General features: G+C 36.2%; 1 long non-coding RNA gene across 1 annotated transcript; it reads right to left on the bottom strand.

The window, feature by feature from the left end:
* Positions 1-1634: 1634 nt before the first annotated feature.
* Positions 1635-22867, bottom strand: LOC129397596 (uncharacterized). Its single transcript, XR_008625156.2, has 3 exons — positions 22729-22867; positions 20636-20713; positions 1635-2758 (listed from the first exon to the last, which is right to left on the bottom strand). It is a non-coding gene; the product is annotated as an uncharacterized LOC129397596 (long non-coding RNA).
* Positions 22868-23529: the final 662 nt, after the last annotated feature.

The following is a 23529-nucleotide window of genomic DNA, read 5'->3' on the forward strand; positions in this document are numbered from 1 at the left end:
GTATTTGCAGAAATCGTAATTTAAATTTTCCTGACTACTAATGTGTGAAGCATCTTTCTCTCTGTTTATTAACCATTTTAGTTTTTTGTTCTATGAAATATGTGTCTTTTTCAATGGGTTTGTGTATTAGTACATTCTCCTACTCTTATAAAGCAATACCTGAGACTGGGTAATTTATGAAGAAAAGAGGTTTACTTGGCTCAAGTTTCTGCAGGCTGTATAGGGAGCATAGCAGCTTCTACTTCTTGGGAGGCCTCAGAGAGCATTTACTTATGGTGGAAGGCAAAGCAGGAGGAGAAGCAGGACCAAGAGAGCAGGGGAAAAGGTGCTGCAAACTTTCAAACAACCAGATCTTGTGAGAACTGACTATACTGTACTAAGCGGGGGATGGTGCTAATCCATTCATGAGAACTCTGCCCCCATGATCCAGTTACCTCCCACCAGGCCTGATCTTCAACATTGGGAGTAACAATTTGACATGAGATTTGGGTGGGGACAGAAACCCAAACCATATCAGTTTGTAACTTTGTTATTGCTATAGGAATTATATATGTCCAAATGTCAATATATTGTTAGGTGCATGTGTAACATGTATTTTTTTCTTAGTTTATTTTTATTTACCTTTCAGGTCTCTAATAAATAGAGTTTCCTAATTGGAAAGTTTAGCCATCCCTTGGTATTCTAGGAGACTGGCTCCAGGACATCACCTCCCTGCCTCCCCGACAGATACCAAATCTCAAGGATACTAAAGTCTTTTTATATAAAATGGTGAAGTATTTGCATAGAACTTATGCACATCCTCCTGTATATTTTAAATCATCTCTAGATTACTTATAATATCAATACAATGTATATGCTATGTAAATAGTTGTACAGTATTTTTTATTTGTATTATTTTGATTGCCTATTTAAAATATTTTCAACCCCCAGTTGGTTGAATTCGAGGATTCAAACCTGCAAATACAGAATGATTTGGGGTTTTTTTTTCAAATATGGAATGTTGACTGTAGTCTAGTTTATCAGTCTTTTATGGTTGGAACCTACTGTAATGTTGAAGCAATCTTTATTTCAAGATTATATCGATATATTCTTATTAATTTAGTCTAGAGCTTTTAAAGTTTTGACTTTGTTATTTAAATCTCTAATTAATGATTCCAATGCACAGTGTGAGGTGAGGATCAGATATCTTTACTGTTAGCTATGGATAATCAAAATTATACCACTTACAGCACTTACTATTAATTCATTCATTTCTTCTTATCTACAATTCTACTTCTTTCTTATAGGAAGTCTCTATATAGGTATTGATCTGCTACTGTGCTTGCAGATTCACATGACAGAAATAAAGATTAGTGAACTTGAAGACATAGAAATTATAAAAAATGAAATGTACAGAGAAAAAACAAAGCCAACAGTGAGCCATGGGACATCTCCAAGACACCAAATATCATGTAACTAAAGTTCTTAAAAGTGGGGAGGTGGGAACCAAAACATTTTTGGAAGAAAAAATAGTAAAATATTTTCCAGATTTGATGAAAAGTACAAACCTACAGATCTAAGAATCTCAATGAATGTCAAGCACAAGAAACATAAAGAGAACTATACCAAAGCATATCGTAATCAAATTACCCAGCACCACTAATAGAGTGAACAATAATTTTTGTTTGTTTGCTTGTTTTTTTTGTTTTGTTTTGTTTTTTGAGACAGTCTCACCTTGTCATTCAGGCTGGAGCGCAGTGGCACAATCTCGGCTCATTGCAACCTCTGCCTCCTGGGTTCAAGCAATTCTCCTGTCTCAGCCTCCCGAGTAGCTGGGACTACAGGCGCCTGCCACCATGCCCAGCTAATTTTTGCATTTTTAGTAGAGACAGGGTTTCACCATATTGGTCAGGCTGGTCTCGAACTCCTGACCTCAGGTTATCCACCTGCCTCAGCCTCCCAAAATGCTGGGATTACAGGCGTGAGCCACTGCACCCAGCCATCTAACAATTCTTAAAAGCAACCAGAGAGAATAAAAAATCTTATGTACTGAGGAATACAGATAAGGACAGCAGATTTATTGATAGTTTAGCATAATGGCAGGATACAGAGCAGTATACACAAATCCATGTACTCATGGCATATGGCCAGCTTATTCTGCCATACCTCTCCAGGAATGATTCTTAGATTTAGTCTTTTCCAATTGCTACCTTCTCATTTCATTTCATACTCAAAAACAAAATTCTAGGCACAGCTTCTAACTTGGCGCTGAAATTACATACTAGAAGTTTAAAAATATATTCATATAAATGTTTCTCCTTATCCTATCTGAACATAATGCTTTTCTCTTTCTTCTCATAAGTTATATATTATTGAGCACAAAACAATCTTAAGATATTCTTCTAGGGCTCAAAATTTTTGACTCTCCTCTTGCTTATCTTATTTTCCACAACCTAAAAAATTTCTTCTCTATCCATTTTCTTACCAATGTTCTAGTATGATAACTTTTAAATGATTTTCTTTTCTAAGCAGCAAAATTCATTTTTCAAACCAAATTTGACATGAAAAATCTTACTTCAAATGTATAAAAGGAAAGTAGGAAAATAGAAAATGGAGCTGCTTTGGCTGACATGGGTTCCAGGGAACCGTGCTTGTTTAGTCTTCTGCACCTTCCATCCATGGCCCCTGAGACAGTTCCACATACCCTCTAGGACCCTTCCAAACTCAGCGTGAAAATTGGAGTAATGAGTTCAAATCCGTGTTTCCATGCTGCACCAGCCTAGACAAAAAGAATAAGGTCACAAATATTTTTCTCAAAGAGTATATTTCTTTGCCTTCACTGTCACCAGCCATATGAAAACTCCATTCTACACTCAAATTCTAGCCAGATCGTTCTGAAGGCTGTGAGGAATCAGTGCACGTATGCTTTCCAGCTCCTCTTGGTCACCATTAAGCTCCTACAATTTTTCCTACATTCTTTCCCAACTTACTGTGATACCCCCTGTTGATGCTTGTTTTGTTTGTTTGTTTGTTTGTTTTTGTTTTGTATTTGAAGAGGTCCTTAATGCTGGTAATATATAGACAGTGTGGACATCTACACCAAAGACATCATCTCCTATCACCACCTTAACCCCTGACACTATACAAAAGCTGTTAGAATCAGTAACCCATGCATCCATCCTCCATGATCATTGGTGATTTCGGACAACACCTTTTTCAGGCATTGATACTTTTTAAATCTGCAAGACCTCTGTCATTGGTTGGAACAGAAAGATTACTCGAGTGGCAGAGTGTACCAAGAATCTACTAAGAATCTTTACTAAGATTCAGGGGATTTTTTTGTCCAAGACTGACCCATTATCCTTGAATAATACCTTGAAGAAGCCTCTTGACTCTCCCATTCTGCAGGACCATGTCATTGCTTCTAAAACTGGAGTGCACGTAGGGGTTGCAGAAATGTGAAAAGAGGTACTTGGAGCCATGGAATAAGTATGTTGTTATCTTGATACATCAGTTTCCCATAATACATGTCAATTATTTCATAGTAAATATTTTAACATATTAAATGTCTTAGTTTGTGCTGCTAAAACAAATTATGACAGACTGGGTGGCTTAAATAACAAGCATTTATTTCTCACAGTTCTAAAGGCTGAAAATCTGAAGTCAGGTTGCCAGCGTAGTTAGGCTTTGGTGAGAGTCCTCTTCTAGGTTACAGACTTCTGACTTCTTGTTGTATTCTCACATAGTGGAAAGAGGGCAAGCTAGCCCACTGGTCTGTTCTTAGAGGAAAACTAATCGCATTTATGAGAGCTCCACTCTCATAGCCTAATTACCTCCCAAAGGCCCCACTTCAAAATACTGTTACAATAAGGATTAGATTTCAGTGTATGAATTTTGGGGGAACACAAATATTCAGCTCATAACATTAACTAGCATTTTTTAAAATGTGTAAAATTTGGGATATTTTAAAAGGTAAAACATAAGACTTCAAGTAAATTTTGTAGTGCAGCTATGCTCTCCAATCAAACATTCTTAGCCAATGACCTCACTTCCTCACCTAGTTCAGCCTTTTGGGATATTACAGTGAGTTTTTCATAGGAGAATCGTTGGTTCTTTATGCAGAGACTCCATGAATTTTAGACATACCTGAATTCTAATGTGAGCCCAGCTTAGGCTCAAGCTGAGACTCTCCCATTTACATATTTCATTTCACATCTAAGTTGATTTTTTTTCATAATGAAAGCCAACACACATCATTTCATTACATATTTATTTAACTGTGTAATTGCTTTCCTAATTAAGCTATAATGGATGGGATAATCCCATAAAACAACTTTGTTCTTTTTTTTCCACTCTCCTCCAAGTTCTTTTTAGGGGCAGCCTTATTTCCTTCTGCTCCATGAAATCTTGAACTTGTCCTAAAACTTCTTGGTCCCCTTTAGTTACAAGAATAATATTATTTCAAAAATTATCCTATTTTATGGATGAGGAAACTAAAACACTAAAAGGTTAGGTAATTTACTTGAGATCAAGTGAGTGACAAGAGAGTAGAGCCAGAAATTTTGTGTCAAGTCAGTGTTTCTCAATGAATGAATGAGTAAATGGACTAAAGGAAGGAAGACCTTGGAGGGTTAGAAGACTGTTTTAGTAATCAAAGTGAGAAACAATAAGCATCAGAACTAAGGCTATGTCACTGTGAATGGCAAGGAGGAGACAGATTAAACTCATTAAGGAGGTAAGAGCAATAGAATCTAGTGACACACTGAATGTGAGAACTCACATTTGGCAGCAGGCCTGACTTTCTCTAGCATTCGTACCTCAGCCTTTGAATGTGAATTTTGCTTGGACTACCACTTCATCTGTTATCTCATGTTATCCTATGGATAATTATTTAGCTCTAATCCTTTCTACAATAGTAATCAACCCTGCTTAAGCCAATTATCTCGATTCTTGCTGAGCAACTTTGGCCTTCTTGAAAATGCCGTATTTCAGTTATTACTTAGAGCACCAGTAAACTACCCTAATAAGATGAGAAAATTTGTCACATAATGAAGTTTGGTTTTCATCTTTGAAGTTAGGGCAAAAACAAGCTACACTAAGTACATTCATAAAATATTACAAAAACTAGCATAAAAATTTGAGAATATGAGTACTGTCATATTTGGTAAGGTAATCTAACAATATAAATTAAAAAACCCACAAATATCTTCATGCCTGATATGGTTTGGCTGCGTTCCCACTCAAATCTCATTTTGTAATTCCCATAATCCCCATGTTTTGTGGGAGGAACCAGGAAAAGAAAATTGAATCGTGGGGGCAGTTTACCCCATCCTGTTCTCATGATAGTGAGTTAGCTTCATGAGAGCTAATGGTTTTATAAGGGGCTTCCCCCTTCACTGGGCACTCATTCTTCTTCCTGCTGCCATGTGAAGAAGGACACTTTTGCTTCCCCTTCTGCCATGATTGTAAGTTTCCTGAGGCCTCCCCGGCCCTGTGGAACTGTGAGTCAATTAAACCTCTTTCCTTTATAAATTACCCAGTCTCTGGTATGTCCTTATAGCAATGTGAGAATGGACTAATAAAATGTCCTTGAATTATATTGCCTTTTTTGTAGTATAGCCTAAATGAATAATGCACAACATGAAAAAGGTGTGCACAAAGTGAAAAATATATAATTGAGAAAATTAAAATAATTTAAATACCAAAAAAACAGGAGTATTTGTGTGGATTAAGTTAATTAATTACATAAAATTAAAACTAATAAAATTACCAATAATAATAGCAGTTTCTGTAGGTTTGCTTTATGCCAGACACTCTTCTATGTGCTTTACATAGATTACTTCATTTTTTTATCTTTTATATTTTTCTCTTTTGAGACAGGATCTCACTCTGTTGCCCAGGCTGGAGTGTAGTGGCATAATCATGACTCACTACAGTCTTGACTTGCCTGAGCTCAGGTGACTCTCCCACCTCTGCCTCCTGAGTAGCTAGGACTACAGGCATGTGCCACCATGTCAGCTATTTTTTTTTTAATTTTTTGTAGATGTTGCCCAGGCTGGTCTCAAACTCCTGAGCTCAATCCATCCACCCACCTGGGCCTCCTAAAGTGTTAGAATTATGGGCATGAGCCACCACATCTGGTTGATTACTTCATTTAATCTCCTTAATTGCCCTGGAAGATAGAGTCCCTTATTACCATTTTACCTGTGATAAAACTGAACTTCAAAGACATTAAGGAGCTTGACCCAAGTTACAAATCTAGTAAGTGGTATAGCCAAAATTCTGAGAAAGGCAGTTTAATTTTGTACCTAAAAATGACAACAAACATTTACTAATCTAGGAAATGAAAAAGACATGAAAAGAGAAATTAGAAACTATTTTTGACCCAAAGGAAAATTAAAAGAGAACATGTCAAAATTGGGGGAGTGCAGCAGAAGCAGTGCTTTATCACCAACAATATCCCAGAATTCAAATATGAGAATGAGTTAGTTCCCAGGTCCACAAAGAAGTGAAAAAAACTTTGAGCAGACAGTAAGAGACTCAAGTTTCCATTTCCAAGACTGCTTTCCTCCCAGTCTGCCTGGAACCAAGTTTGTGGAACATTTCCCCCAACTCATGGGAAGAGTGAGATGGAGGTGGACTACCAGCTTTTCCACCATCTGGGGCTCTCTGGCAGGAGATCAGTTCCTGCTTCAACCTACAGGAAGCATCACAAGTGCCTGAAGGGAGAAATACCCCTGAGGACAGCCAGACACAAAAGGAGAAGGCAGCACTACCATCCCTAGCCCTGGATACTCTGCTGTGCAACTTGGCCAAAGGAGATGCCAAATCAGAGTAGCTGTTCATCAGCACCATGCTGTAAGAAGTACCATCCATAGGTTCCCTCCTTATGAATCCCCACTAGCCATCCCCTAGGGTATCACCTTTGGGACCTTCCCAGGTCCTCCTAATCTTTTTCTAGAGCTAGGGCAAACCTGGGCTTCAGACACATTCTACTGCCAAATAGGAGAAAGTGACCTAGTGGAAAAGCAAATAAGAAATTCTACAGGTAAATTACAAAGACTGTCTATGCAAACATACCCAATAAACACCAAAACAAGCTGAGAGACAGGACTAGCTGGATTTCCTAGGCCAACTAAGAATTCCTAATCCTGGCTGGGGAAGGTGACTGCACCTACCTTTAAACACTGGGCTTATAACTCAGCTCACACTCAACCAATCAGGTAGTAAAGACGGCTCACTAAAATACAAATTAGGCTAAAGTAGGAGGTAAAGAAATAGTCAAATCTATATCGCCTGAGAGCATAGAGGGAGGGACAATGATTGGGATATAAACCCAGGCATTTGAGCAGGGAGCGGCAACCCGCTTTGGGTCCCCTCCCATTGTATGGGAGCTCTGTTTTCACTCCATTAAATCTAGCTACTGCACACTCTTCTGGTCCATGTTTCTTACACTCGAGCTGAGCTTTCGCTCACCATCCACCACTGCTGTTCGCTGCCCTCCCAGACCCTCCATTGACTTCCACTCCTCCGGATCCAGCAGGGTGTCTGCTGCGCTCCTGATCCAGCGAGGTTCCCATTGCCGCTCTGGATCGGGCTAAAGGCTCGCCATTGTTCCTGCATGGTTAAGTGCCCAGGTTTGTCCTAACTGAGCTTAACACTAGTCGCTGGGTTCCACAGTTCTCTACCATGACCCATAACTTCTAATAGAGTTGTAACACTCACCGCATGGCCCAAGGTTCCATTCCTTGGAATCCGTGAGGCCAAGAACCCCAGGTCAGAGGACAAAAGGTTTGCTGCCATATTGGGAGCAGCCCGCCCCCATCTTGGGAGCTGCCTGCCACATCTTGGGAGCTCTAACAACAAAGACCTGCCTGTAACAAAGCCAGACAGAGAAGACTGGAATATTTGATACTTCAATGCAAAGACATAGATGTACATCGAAAAGAAATAATAGCAAAGGAGGAGCCATGACCAACCCAAACAGACAAAGCAAGGAACCATTGTCTAACCCTAACAAGACAGAGATATGTCAACTTTTTTTTGAAAGGTAAAGCCGAATTTACTTATTTATTTATTTTTCTTAAAATAAAAAAGTGTATGTGTATATATATATATATAATTTATGTATAAAATTTACCATTGTTAAGTGTAAAGCTCATTGGTAATAAATATATTTATATTATTTTTCCCCCCTCTCTTATTTCCCTCATTCCCACTGCCATTCTTGGTCTCTGGTAACCATCAATCTGTATCTTCATGATATCCACTTTTTTTTTAGCTCCCACACAAGAGTAAGAATATGCCATATTTGTTTGCCTGTGCTTGGCTTATTTCTCTTAACATAGTGATCTCAAGTTCCATCCATGTTGCTGAAAATGACAGGCTTTCATACGTCTTATAATTGAATAATATTCCATTGTGTATATGTACCATGTTTTCTTTATCCATTCCTCCATTTATGGGCACTTAAATTGATTCTATATTTTGCCTATTGTGAATAATGCAGCAGTAAACATGGGAATGCAGATATCTTCTTGATATATTGATTTTTTAAATATATATACCCAGTAGTGAAATAGCTAGATCATATGGTAGTTCTATTTTCAGTTTTTTGAAGAACCTCTGTACAATCTTCTGTACTGGCTGTACTAATTCCCACCAACTGTGTATGAGAATTCCCCTTTCTCCACATCCTTGCCGGCATCTGTTATTATCTATCTTTTTGATACAAGCCATTTTAACTGGGATGAGATGATATCTCATTGTGGTTTTAATTTGCATTTCTCTGATATATAGTACTGTTGAGCATTACTTTAATATAGCTGTTAGTCATTTGTATGTCTCCTTTTGAGAGGTGTCTATTCAGACATGTTGTCCATTTTTAAATTAAGGTTTAAATTTTTTTCCTATTGAATTGTTTGAGATTTTTATATACTCTAGTTATTAATCCCTTGTCAGATAAACAGCTTGCAATTGTTTTTTCCCATTCTGGGTTGTTTCTTCACTCTGTTGATTGTTTCCTTTGCTATTCAAAAGTTTTATAGTTTGATGTAATCCCAATTGTCTATTTTTGCTTTGGTTGCCTGTGCTTTAGAGGTTACACAAGAAATCTTTGTCCAGAACATTGTCCTGAAGTATTTCCTCAGAGTTTTATTCTAGTAGTTCATGGTTTTAGGTCTTAGATTCAAGTCTTTAATTCATTTTGATTTAATTTTTGTGTATGGTGAGAGATAGGGGTCTAGTTTCTTTCTTCTGCATATAGTTATCCAATTTTCTCAGCACCACCTATTGAAAAGGCTGACCTTTCCCCATTTTAGGTTCTTAATGCCTTTGCTGAAGATGAATTGGCTGCAAATGCATGGATTTATTTCCAGATTATTATTCTGTTTTATTTATCTGTCTGTTTTTATGCCAGTACCATACTGTTTTGGTTACTATAGCTTTGTAATAGATTTGAAGTCAGGTAGTGTGATGTATACAGTTTTGTTCTTTTTGTTCAGGATTGCTTTGGCTATTTAGGATCTTTTGCAGTTCCATATGAATTTCAGATTTTTAAAACATTTCTGTGAAGAATGTCATTGGAATTTTGATGGGGATTGCAGTGAATCTGGAAATTGTTTGGGGTAGTATTGTCATATTAACAATATTAAGTCTTCCAATCCATGAGCGGAGAATATTTTTCCAATTTTTTGGTGCTTTCTTCTATTTCTTTCACCAGAGTTTTATAGTTTTTCTTGTGTAGGTCTTTCACATCTTTGGTTTCAATTGATTCCCAGGTATTGCATATTCTTTGTAGTTTTAAATGAGATTGCCTTCTTGACTTCATTTTTGGCTAGATCAGTCTTGGTGTGTAGAAACACTACTAATTTTTGTACATTGATTTTGTATCCTACAACTTTACTAAATTCCTGTATGAGTTATAACAGTTTTTTTTGGTAGAGTCTTTAGGTTTTTCTGCATATAAGATGAACAAAGCTAATTTGACTTCTACCTTTCCAATTTGGTTTTCCTTCATTTCTTTTTCTTACCTAATTGCTCTGGCCAGGACTTCCAGTATTATATTGAATAACAGCAAAATAATAGTGAAAGTGGGCATTCTTATCTTGGTCTAGCCTTTAGAGGAAAGGCCTTCAATTTTTCCGTGTTAAGTGTGATGTTAGCTATGGGTTTGTCATAGACGGCTTTTATTATTTTCAGGTATGTTTCTTCTATGCCCAGTTTGTCGAGGATTTTTATCATAAAGGAATGTTGAATTTTATCAAATGCCTTTACCTTTATGGCATCTATTGAAATAATTATATGATTCTCATTCTCGATTCTGTTAATGTCGTGTATAACATGTATTGATTTGCATATGTTGAACCATCCTGTATCTCTGGAATGAATTCTACTTGACAATGGTAAATGAGTATTTTGCTGAAGATTTTTACATCTGTGTTCACCAGTGATATTGGCCTCTAGCTTCTTTAAAAAAAAAAAAATGTGTCCTTGTCTGGTTTTGGTATCACAGTAACACTGGCCTTGTAGAATGAGTTTGAAAGTATTCCCTGTCTCCTCTTTAATCGTTTTGAAGTATTTGAATAGAATTGGTCTTAGTTCTTTAAATGTTTGGTAGAACTTAGCAGTGAAGTTATCAGGCCGTGAGCTTTTCTTTGATGGGAGACTTTTTATTATGGCTTTGATTTCATAACTCATTATTGACTTATTGAGGTTTTCTATTTGTTGATGGTTCAATATTGGTAGGTTGCATGTGTCCAGGAATTTATCCATTTCTTCTATATTTTCCAATTTGTTGGCATGTAATGGTTCCTAATTGTTTCTAATGATTCTTAGTATTTCTGAGGTCTCAGTTGTCATGTGTCCATTTTTGTTCCTACTTTTATTTATTTGGGTCTTCTCTCTTTTTTTCTTATTCCGGCTAAAGATAATTTGGAGCTCCTTTATATGCTGCTTGCTTCTTTTCTCTTGCTGCCATTACAGTTTTATCTTTATGCTTGATCTTTGACAGTTTGATTAGTAAATACCTTCATTAGTCTTATTTGACTAATGTGATGCTCTAAGGCCTTCCTGTACCTGAATATTTTTATCTTTCTCATGTTTTGGAAAGTATTCTCTTATTATTTCTTTGAATAAGCTTTCTACCCTTGCTCCTGCTCTGCTCTCTCTTGAACATCAATAATTTTTAGATTTTGTCTTTGAAGTAATTTTCTATATCTTGTAAGTGGCCTTCTCTCATTTTCATTCTTTTTTTCTTTTCTCTCCTCTGTTTATTTTTTAACAGCCAGTCTTTGAGCTCATTGATTCTCTTCTCTGCTTGACCTATTCTGCGGTTGAGATCCCCTGAAGAGTTTCTTAGTTCAGCAAATGTAGTTCTTAGTTACAAGATTTCTGCTTATCATTATTTCAATTTCCTTGTTAAATTTCTCTGATAAATATCTGAGTTGCTTTTCTGTGTTATCTTAGAGATAACAAAGTTTCCTTAAAACAGCTGTTTTGAATTCTTGGTCAGAGAGTTCACAAATCGCCATCTCAGGAGGGTCAGTCGCTGGAACTTTGCTTTGTCTAGAAGGTTATGGTTCCATGTTTGCTGTTGTTTCTTGTGGGTATACATCTATGTATTTGTATTAATAATTATTTAGTCCAGCTTTATCTGTCTAGTTTGGTTTGGTTTTTATTGAATACAGTTGCTTATGAATCTTAACTGCCAGCTTGCTGCCTTGTTTTCGGCTCTAGGTGGCGCCATAAGCCTATGTTTACCTTGACTTTTGCAAATGGCCTTAGCACTGCCTGTCCCATAAGGAGGAGGTCCAAAGGGATTACCCTAGCACTGTGGGAAGGCTGGCCGCGGGTGTGTTCCCAGGGGACTTGTGGAACATACTTGCTACATGATTTCTACTGATTTGGCATCTCCTTTGGTCAAGTTACAAGGAGTTTTTACGGCTGAGGATGGTAGTCCTGGCTTCCCTATTTGTCTTTGCCAGCCTTCACAGACATTTCTCCCTCCAGGCAGTCACAGTGCTACCTGTGGTTTAAGGCAAAGGCAGGTCTCCTGGCAGGAAACCGAAGAAGATGGGAAAGCTGGTTGACAATCTCAATTTCACGTTTTTCAGTGCAGAAACCATGAGTTGAGGGCAGATTTTTCATACTGCTGATGCCTGGTGTAATGCAGGGAAGAGGCCTCATGGATGTAGAATCTGGTTCTCCTACCATCTGCTCAGAATGTTTCCACTTCTCTGTAGCTACAGGAACTGTCTCATCCTCATACAGGATCTCTGGGTTGCTGCTGGTGAAGATCTTGCTGCTATGTATTTCTTTTTGGTTTCTGGTGGAGGGGAGAGAAGCAAGCTTGCTTCTATGCTGCCATTTTGGGATTAGAAAACCGGTATGTGAACTTTATAACTAAGAATTCAAAATAGCTATTTTAAGGAAACTCAGTGACCTACAAGATAACATAGAAAAACAATTCAGATACTTATCAGAGAAATTTAACAAGAAAATTGAAATAATAATTTAAAAATGAAACAGAAATCTTGGAACGGAGAACCACATTTGCTGAATTGAAACACTCTTTAGAGGATCTCAATAACAGAATGGGTTAGAGAAAAGAATCAGTGAGCTCAAAGACTGGCTATTAAGAAAATACAGTCCAAAGAAAGAAAAGAAAAAAACAATAAAAAGAAATGAAGGCCACCTATAAAATATAGAAAATTACCTCAAAAGACCAAATCTAAAAATTATTGGTGTTTAAGGGGGAGCTGAGCAAGAGCAAGGGGAGAAAAGCTTATCCTAAGAAATAATAACAGAGCACTTTCCAAAACTCATGAAAGACAGAAATATCTAGATATAGAAAGGTCAGGGAACACCAAACAGATTCAACCCAAGTAACACTAACCAAGGCATATAATAATTGAACTTTCAAATATCAAAGACAAAGAGAAGATCCAGAAAGCAGCAAAAGAGTAAAATAACAAAGCAACTCCAGTTCATCTGGCAACAGACTTCACAATGGAAACCATGTAGGCCAGAAGGAAATAGGGCAGCATTAACAAAGAGAAATTGTCTTTCACAGACAAAAGCTAAGAGAATTCACCACTACTAGACCCATCTTGCAAGAAATGCTAAAGGGAATTCTTCAACCTGAAATTAAAAAATGCTAACATATTAGTGTACTAACTAAAAGAAAATATTTCAAGGTATAAAACCCACTGGTAAAATTAAGTATGAACACAACCCCAGAATATGCTAATAATTTAATTGTGGTGTGCAATCCAATCATAACTCTAGTAAGAAGCTTATAAAGACAAATCTATCAAAAACAATAATAGCGACAACAACCTGTTCAAAATAGATATTTTTAAAATATGCGAACTGATATAATAAAAATTCAAAGTGTTTGTGGGAGGTGTGGAGTTAAAGTGGAGAGCATTTTTTTCATTATTATTATACTTTAAGTTCTGAGATACATGTGCAGAATGTGCAGGTTTGTTACATAGGTATACATGTGCTGTGGTGGTTTGCTGCACCCATCAACCCGTCATCTACATTAGGTACTTCTCCTAATGGTGTCCCTCCCTTAGCGCCCCACCCTCTGACAGGCCCTGGTGTGTGATGTTCCCCTCCCTGTGTCCATGTGTTCTCATTGTTCAACTTCCACTTATGAGTGAGAACATGTGGTGTTTGGTTTTCTGTTCTTGTGTTAGTTTGCTGAGAATGATGGTTTCTAGCTTCACCCATGTCTCTGCAAAGGATGTGAACTCATCCTTTTTTATGGCTGCATAGTATTCCATGGTGTATATGTGCCACATTTTCTTTATCCAGTCTATCATTGATGGGTATTTGGGTTGGTTTGACATCTTTGCTATTGCTATAGTGCTGCAAGAAACATACCTGTGCATGTGTGATTATAGTAGAATGATTTATAATCCTTTGGGTATATATCCAGTAATGAGATTGCTGGTCAAATGGTATTTCTGGTTCTAGATCCTTGAGGAATCGCTACATTGTCTTCCATAATGGCTGAACTAATTTATTCTCCCACCAACAATATAAAAGCATCCCTATTTCTCCACTTCCTCTTCAGTATCTGTTGTTTCCTGACTTTTTAATGATTGCCATTCTAACTAGTGTGAGATGGTATCTCATTGTGGTTTTGATTTGCATTTCTCTAATGACCAGTGATAATGAGCTTTCTTTTTATATATGTTTTTTTGGCCGCATAAATGTCTTCTTTTAAGAAGTGTCTGTTCACATCCTTCACCCACTTTTTGATGGGCATGTTTGTTTGTTTTTCTTGTAAATTTATTTAAGTTCTTTGTAGATCCTGGATATTAGCCCTTTGTCAGATGGATAGATTGCAAAATTTTCTCTCATTCTATAGGTTGCCTGTTCACTCTGATGATAGTTTCTTTTGCTGTGCAGAAGCTCCTTAGGTTAATTAGATCCCATTTGTCAATTTTGGCTTTTGCTGCCATTGCTTTTGGTGTTTTAGTCATGAAGACTTTGCCCATGCCTGTGTCCTGAATGGTACTGCCTAGGTTTTCTTCTTGGGCATTTATAGCTTTAGGCCTTATGTTTAAGTATTTAATCCATCTTGAGTTAATTTTTGTTTAAGGTGTGAGGAAGGGGTCCAGTTTCAGTTTTCTGCATATGGCTAGCCAATTTTCCTAACACCACTTATTAAATAAGGAATCCTTTCCCTATTGCTTATTTTTATCATTTGTCAAAGATCAGATGGTTGTAGATGAGTGGTGTTATTTCTGAGGCCTATGTTCTGTTCCATTGGTCTGTATATCTATTTTGTTACCAGTACCATGCTGTTTTGATTACTGTGGACTTGTAATATAGTTTGAAGTCAGGTAGCATGATGCTTGCAGCATTTTTCTGTTTGTTTAGGATTGTCTGGGCTATATGGGCTCTTTTTTGTTTCCACATGAAATTTAAAGTAGTTTTTTCTAATTCTGTGAAGAAAGTCAATGGTAGCTTGATGGGATAGCATTGAATCTATAAATTACTTTGGGCAGTATGGCCTTTTTCACAATATCGATTCTTCCTATCAATGAGCATAGAATGTTTTTCCATTTGTTTGTGTCCTCTCATTTCCTTGAGCAGTGGTTTGTAGTTCTTCTTGAAGGGTCCTTCACATCCCTTGTAAGTTGTATTCCTAGGTATTTTATTCTTTTTGTAGCAATTGTGAATGGGAGTTCACTCAGGATTTAGTTCTCTGTTTGTCTATTATTGGTGTATAGGAATGCTTGTGATTTTCGCACATTGATTTTGTATCCTGAGACTTTGCTGAAGTTGCTGATAAAGCTTAAGGAGATTTTGGGCTGATATGATGGGGTTTTCTGAATATATAATCATGTCATTTGCAAATAGAGATGATTTGACTTCCTCTATTCCTATTTGAATACCCTTTATTTCTTTCTCTTGCCTGATTGCCCTGGCCAGAACTTCCAATACTATGTTGAATAGGAGTGGTGAGAGAGGGCATCCTTGTCTTGTGCCGGTTTTCAAAGGGAATGCTTCCAGCTTTTGCCCAATCAGTATGATATTGGCTGTGGGTTTGTCATAAATAGCTCTTATTGTTTTTAAATTTGTTCCATCAAGACCTAGTGTATTGAGTTTTTAGCAGGAAGGGTGCAGAATTTTATTGAAGGCCTTTTCTGCATCTATTGAGATAATCGTGTGGTTTTTGTCATTGGTTCTGTTTATGTGATGAATTACATTTATTGTTTTGCATATCTTGAACCAGCTTTGCATCTCAGGAATGAAGCTGACATGATCATGGTGGATAAGCTTTTTCATGTGTTGCTGGATTAGGTTTGCCAGTATTTTATGGAGGATTTTCGCATCAATGTTCATCAGGGATATTGGCCTGAAGTTTTCTTTTTTTTGTTGTGTCTCTGCCTGGTTTTGGTATCAGGGTGATGATGACCTCATAAAATGAGTTAGGGAGGAGTCTCTCTTTTTCTATTGTTTGGAATAGTTTCAGAAGGAATGGTACCATCTCCTCTTTGTACCTCTGGTAGAATTCGGCTGTGAATTTGTCTGGTCCTGGGCTTTTCTTGGTTGGTAGGCTATTAATTACTGCCTCAATTTCAGAACTTGTTATTGGTCTATTCAGGGATTCGACTTCTTCCTGGTTTAGTCTTGGGAGGGTGTATGTGTCCAGGAATTTGTCCATTTCTTCTAGATTTTCTATTTTATTTGTGTAGAGGTGTTTATAGTATTCTCTGATGGTAGTTTGTATTTCTGTGGGATCAGTGGTGATATCCCCTTGGTCATTTTTTATTGTGTCTATCTGATTCTTCTTTCTTTTCTTCTTTATTAGTCAGGCTAGTGGTCTATCTATTTTGTTAATCTTTTCAAAAAAAACAGCTCCAGGATTCATTCATTTTTTTGAAGAGTTTTTCGTGTCTCTGTCTCCTTCAGTTCTATTCTGATCTTAGTTATTTCTTGTCTTCTGCTAGCTTTTGAATTTGTTTGCTGTTGCTTCTCCAGTTCTCTTAATTGTAATGTTAGGATGTCGATTTTAGATCTTTCCCACTTTCTCTTGTGGGCATTTAGTGCTATAAATTTTCCTCTAAACACTTCTTTAGCTGTGTCCCAGAGATTCTGGTATGTTGTGTCTTTCTTCTAATTGGTTTTAAATAACTTATTTATTTATGCATTTGTTTCATTTAGTTATCCAGGAGCAGGTTGTTCAGTTTCCATGTAGTTGTGTGGTTTTGAGTGAGTTTCTTAATCCTGAGTTCTAATTTGATTGCACTGTGGTCCGAGAGTCTGTTTATTATGATTACTGTTCTTTTGCATTTGCTGAAGAGTGTTTTATTCCAATTATGTGGTCAATTTTAGAATAAGGATGATGTGGGGCTGAGAAGAATGTGTATTCTGTTGATTTTGGGTGGAGAGTTCTGTGGATGTCTATTAGGTCTGCTTGATCCAGAGCTGAGTTCAAGTCCTGAATATTCTTGTGAACAGTTTTGTTTTTTAGTTTTCTCTTTTATTTCTATTTCATTTGTGATCTAAGTTGTCATCTCCTTAAAATAACTTGTTATATTTAAAAGATGTTTATTGTAAGCCTCAAGGTAACCACAATGCAAAAACCTGTAACATTACAGTAAAAATAAAAAAACAATGAATTAAAAGCTTACTGTCAGAGAAAATCACTTAACCACTAAGGAAGATGGTAATAAAGGAAGAGAAGAGTCTCAGAACAACCAGAAAACAAGAAACAAATTGTCAGTAGTAAGTCCTTACTTGTCAATGATAGCACTGAATACAAATGGTCTCAATTCTCCAACTGAAAGTTATAGAGGTGCTGAATGGATAAAGAAACAAGACCCAAGTACATGCTGCCTTCAAGAATGACAAGCAATTTAGAGATTCAATGCAATCCCTGTCAAAATTCTGACTTTCTTCCCATAAATAGAAAAAAATCCTCAAATTTATATAGAACCACACACTAAAAAATTCCCTGAATAGCCAAAGCAATCCTGAGTAAAAAACACAAAGCTGGAAGCATCACACTATCCAACTTTAAAACATACTACAAAGGTATGGTAACCAAATTAGCATGGTTGGTAGAAAAACAGACATGTACACCAATGGAATAGAATAGAGAACCCAGATATCAATAAACACATTTATAGCCAAGTCATTTTTTTACAAAGACACCAAGAATAGACAATGGGGAAAGGGCAGTCTCTTTAATAAATGGTGCTGGGAAAACTGGATAACCATATGCATAGAGTGAAATTAGACCCCTATGTCTCAGGCTATACAAAAATTTAATCAAAATGAATTAAAGACTTAAATCTAAGACCTGAAACTATGAAGCTACTAGAAGAAAACATTGGGGAAACATTCTAGGACATTGGGCTGGGCAAAGCACAGGCAACAAGAACAAAAATTGACAATTGAGATTACATAAAGCTAAAAAGCTTCTGCACATCAAGGAAAACAATCACCAAAGTAAAGAGACAGAATGGGAGAAAATTTTTATAAACTATCCATTTCACAAGTATTAGTAACAAGAATATATAAGGAGCTCCAACAATTCAATAGCGCAAAACAAAATAATCTGATTTTAAAACGGACAAGAGATCTGAACAGACATTTCTCAAATGAAGGCATACGAATGGCCGACAGTTATATGAAAAAAATACTCAACATCACTAGTCACCAGAAAAATGCAAATCCAAACCACAATGAGATATCATCTAACCCCACTTACAATGGCCTTTATCAAAATGACAGGTAATAACAGATGCTGGCGAGGATGGAGAGAAAGGGAAACCCTCATACATGTTGGTGGGAAAGTAAATTAAAATGACCACTATGAAAAACGGTATGGAGGTTCCTCCAAAAACTGAAAATAGAACTACACATGACCCAGCAATTAACTACTGGGTATATATCCAAAAGAAAGAAAATTGGTATATCAAAGAGGTATCTGCAATCCCATATTTATTGCAGCACTATTCACAATAGCCAAAATATGTAATCAACCTAAGTGTCCATCAATGGATGAGTGTATAAAGAAACTGTGGTATATATACATAATGGAATATTTTTCAGCCACAACAACTAATGCAATCCTGTCATTTGCAGCAACATAGATGGAACTGGAGGTCATTATGTTAAGTGAAATAAGCCAAGCACAGAGAGACAAATATGGCCTATTCTCACTCATATGTGGGAGACACAAAAGTAGATATCATGAAGATAGAGAGTAGATTGATGGTTACCAAGGCCAAGAATTGTTGGAAGTGAGGAGGAAGAACAGAGATTGAATAGTGAGGACAACTATACAGTTAATTGAAAGAAATAAGACATTGTGTTCCATAGTTCAGTAGGGTAAGTCAATCTATTGTACATTTCAAAATAGCTAGAAGAGAATAATTCAAATGTTCCTGGCACAAAGAAAAGTATTTAAGGTGATGTACATCCCAATTACCTTGATTTGATTGTATTAATTCAGTCTCACACTGCTATAAAAACCTGCCCCAAACTGGGCAATTTATAAAGAAAAGAGGCATAATTGACTCACAGTTCGGCAGGGCCGGGGAGGCCTCAGGAAACTTACAATCATGGCAGAATGCACCTCTTCACGGAGCGGCAGGACAGAGAATGAGTGCCAAGTCAAAGGGGAAGCCTCTTTTAAAACCATCAGACCTCATGATAACTCATTCACTATCAGGAGAACGACATGGGGGAAATCGCCCCCATGATTCAATTACCTCCCACCGGGTCCCTTCCTCGACACATGGGGATTATGGGAACTGAAATTCAAGATGAGATTTGGATGGGGAAACAGCCAAACCATATCATGAATGTATCAGATTATCACAAGTATCCCCAAAATATGTACATCTATTATGTATTAATGAAAAAATAAAAAAATATAAAGTATACAATAATCATACAAGTACATGACAATAAAAGATATCGTATGAGCTCAGGGAGGGCACCATATTTGTTATGTTTGTTTTTGAATTATATACTGGTAGGGGGTGCTTCTTACATATTCATTCCCTGACTTAACTTTGTTGTAAGAAACTTTAAAGTTGCACTATCCACCTCTTACGTCTATGGCCACACACACACACACCAGAGAAAAAGTGTGACATTAGAAACAAAACTAGATATTTTAAGAGGTTTGATGATGGACAGCAAGGTGTGGATATTGGAAGACTCATGTTTACTCCTCACTAGGATAAGGAGTAAACATCCCTCCCCACATCACCCACCACTACTATGACCTTTGTCACTCACAGATTCACCAAAAATTGAGTAATTATCTTGTTTTTATTAATCTTTCCGAAATGTATATATAGTTCACATATATTTCAGTGTTTAATATTAGAATTATTTTGATCTTTATTTGGCAGTTTGATGATGTTTTGTGACTAGAAATATGCCTTAGAAACTTAACTATTATTTCTATCAAATAAGTTATAATAAAATCTGTTTTGCTATTCATTTCATTTAAAGTCACAGTTTCCAAGAATTTATTGATGAGGTTAAGTGAGGACTTACAGTACGCTGCTTTAGTGGGTCATTAGTTAAAGACTGCGCCCAAGGCCATTAATTTTCCAATATTTCCAACCTGGGCCTTGCTAGTATAGTGGACACTGGTAACCAGAGAAAGCCCTTGGAAGACAAAACAGTGAGCATTGAAGTGGTGCAGATCAGATGATATGGGTGGGTATCCAATAGCATAGGCTATAGCTCTAACTTTTATTCACTTCGAGTTTTGTTAACATATTTAATAAGAAATTCTTGGAAACCATGGAAGAATGCTCTTTAATTTTTTCTTATTAATTTTTCCTTATTTCTAAATATAAGTAAAATTTTTAAAACCGTAAATTAAAAGAGAATAAACAAATTTTGTTATGCTTTTGTTTTGAGAAATCAATACTCTTTGAGGTTTGCTATATTGCTCTACATTTTCCATTATTAAAAAAGCAAATTACTATCGCTAGCATTTTTTCTATCATTGAAAAAAAAGCTTTTAAATAGAAGCAAAAAAATAAATAAAAGTGAGATTCCATCAGGTAAAACTCTTAAACTGACATTTGTGAATCTTTCCTATTAGTTTCATGACAAATGAAATTTGAGAAATTTGAGAAAGTGGGAAAAACTAACTCACCTCCTTCAGACTATCTGCACAACCTTCTTACATTTGCTGTATGTTCAGGCAGAGGTCTCTTCATGAATAAGCTTCACACTAAAGAGAGAGAAAGACTACTTAGGTGAATTACTTATCTGGTTTTAGATATCCCTTTGCAATTGGAAATCATGGTCATTTGGCTCAGTGGTAAATGGAAATGATCCCAACAGGATTTTTTCACAATTTTCTGGGAGCTGCAGCAACCCCGCTTACTCTTCCAAAGGCCACTGATTGCAGCTTTCACAGTGAAAGGAATTCGCAGGATACCTGGAGTCATATTACTTGGGTTAATCAACATGTACCTGGAGTTGCTTCACTCATGCTAATTCCTATTTCAAATGTAATTATCATTTTCGAAACTTTCTTGTGCTTCTCTAATTACTTTAACTCTGCAAAATGTCAGATTATCTACCTCCCCACAATGTGTTTTAGAATTTGCTTATATCAAAAAAATGAAAGTATTGCTCTGGAATTCAGAAGCAAGGGAGACACAATAGCTAAAACTAACCAGATGTCAGTACCATGTTATTTGTAAAGATAGAATTTTTTTTTTGCTGTTCTGTTTACCATTGTACTCTCAGCACCTAAACAGTCTACATGTACAGAAGCAAAATAACTAAGAACTTTTGAAAGTACTTACATGATTTCTTAATTTTTATAATATAATCCACTCTGAATAATTCTGAGTTCTTTAATAAATTTGGGATGCAAAGGTATAAAATGTGTCCTCATGCACTGGCATTGTGGTACTGTACTAATACTTGGCACAATGGAAGCAGTGAACATAGCAAGGAAGTAAGGACTGCTTTCATCAAAGGGCACAACTCTGCTAGATACCCTTTAAATTTGAATATGATGATTTTTAGGACCATGAGAAATGTCTTAACGAAACAGGTTGCTACAAATAGAAAGACTAGTTTTAGACCAACCCTTGAAATTAATTTCCTTTCTTTCAAAATGATTCTCACTGACTATTTTGAATGTCAATATAAAAACTAATATATAAATATATATAAATACATAAAACTATAAATTTATTAAAATTAATATTTTATATCCATATGGCCATTCTTCTATTTGATTTTGCAGTATTCTTCATGATGCTATAATGTTATTTATAGGAGGTAAACAATGATCTTATCAACAGATATATCACCTTCAGAAAGAATGAACAGAAACATGACTATTTTACAGAGATGACTTGTATTTTTTTTAAAAAAAACTTTTAATGCTGATAAAATGAAAAAGCAAATACAGAAAACGCATGCTAAAAACACACTATTTGTTATACAGCAGGATCTTAAGATGGTCTAGGGCCCATCAAAACTCTTCAAAGCAGGCAGAAAATGATTACTGTCTAAGCCTTTGTCAGTAGAACACTGAGTAAAAATACGTGGTTACCTAGTTCAATTTTAACAGGCAATATTAACCAACTGTGGCCCCCAATGGAATATAATATAAATTATAAATGAATATAAGTATATATAGTGATATATGTGTTATAGGACAAGTTGTGAATTTTAGCAACTAAATGTCTACATCAATGCAAATATTACACTTTTCTGAGAGGTATAGAGATAGAACCTAAATAATTCCAAATTTAATGCAAATTAGGGGTAACTTATGCATTAGGGCCAGTAGGCATAGTGCCTAGGGCCCACAATAATTTTAGAAGCCCGTGAAATTGTTTTAATTGCCTTTAAAGTCGGAAGAAAAACATGAAGTTTTAGAGCCTAAGAAAGTGTTATTTTTTTCTCACAACAGAAATAAAGAAATTTTTAGGGCCCATAAAAATCCCCTAAATTTTACCTAAAACAGAAAAAATGTTGAAGCATTTTAAGTTACATAAAAAAATTTTAAGTATTGATATTATGATGGCTGAAGAGTCCCACAAAGGTAAAAATGTCTAAGGCCCACAAAAGTTATTTTGTACTCATGACAACATCAAATGAATGCAAATGGGGATTTTTTTTGTTTTAATAAGCAAATCTCAAAGCATTTTGGATAGCCTTGCTTTCGGAGAATCATATTTAGACAAAAGAAAACTCTATTGATTAGAAAGATGAGCCTACCTTCACACAGTGCTACAGAAAGCATGCAACTGCCAAGAAAGCAGTAGAGCAACAGCCAGCTTGGAAGTCATATTTACACTGGATTGTTTCTTTCCAGTTTCCCACAGCCCCTAGACACTGGAGTGCTTAGCTGTCCCTGGGGACTTGTTGTGCTGGCTGGAGTGCTCCTGAGGCTTTTTATATTATTGCAACACTAAATGTGTGTGGCTACTCATCCTTGCACTATGTTACTGGAAATTACACAAAATTCAATATGCCACTATGCACTTTGAAACTAACACTGGCAGAAACAAACACTCCCAGGTCTCAGCAAATTTTCAGCATGCTTAAAATTTAACCTGATTTAATATAACTGTTTTGTTAAATGTACACACCTCTCAATTTGATTATTTTTGTTTGAATTCCTAATTTTATAGCATTCATACTTTGAAATAAACTTAAAACTTATATGGAAAAGTTGAAAGAAGAGTCTAAAGAATTCCAGAATTTTTTTTGCCCAGATTATCCAGTATTTCCTAAGAACAAGAAAATTCTCTTATAAAAGCAGAATACAGCTATCAAAACTAGAAAATTAATGGTGATGTAATGCTAATACCTAATCTATAGATTTTATTCAAATTATGACAATTATCCCAATAATATCCTTTACTGTTATGGGTGGATAAATGGATGGATAGATAGAGAAAACTGTTTCAGGATCCAATGCAGATTCAAGTATTGCATTTAGTTGTCATGTTGCTTTAGTCTTGTTTATTCTGGAACAATTCCTCAATTTGAATTTATCTGATGTTTCCTTATGAT

Source organism: Pan paniscus, chromosome 3 (genome assembly GCF_029289425.2).
Source record: "Pan paniscus chromosome 3, NHGRI_mPanPan1-v2.0_pri, whole genome shotgun sequence".
NCBI classification, from domain to species: Eukaryota; Metazoa; Chordata; class Mammalia; order Primates; family Hominidae; genus Pan; species Pan paniscus.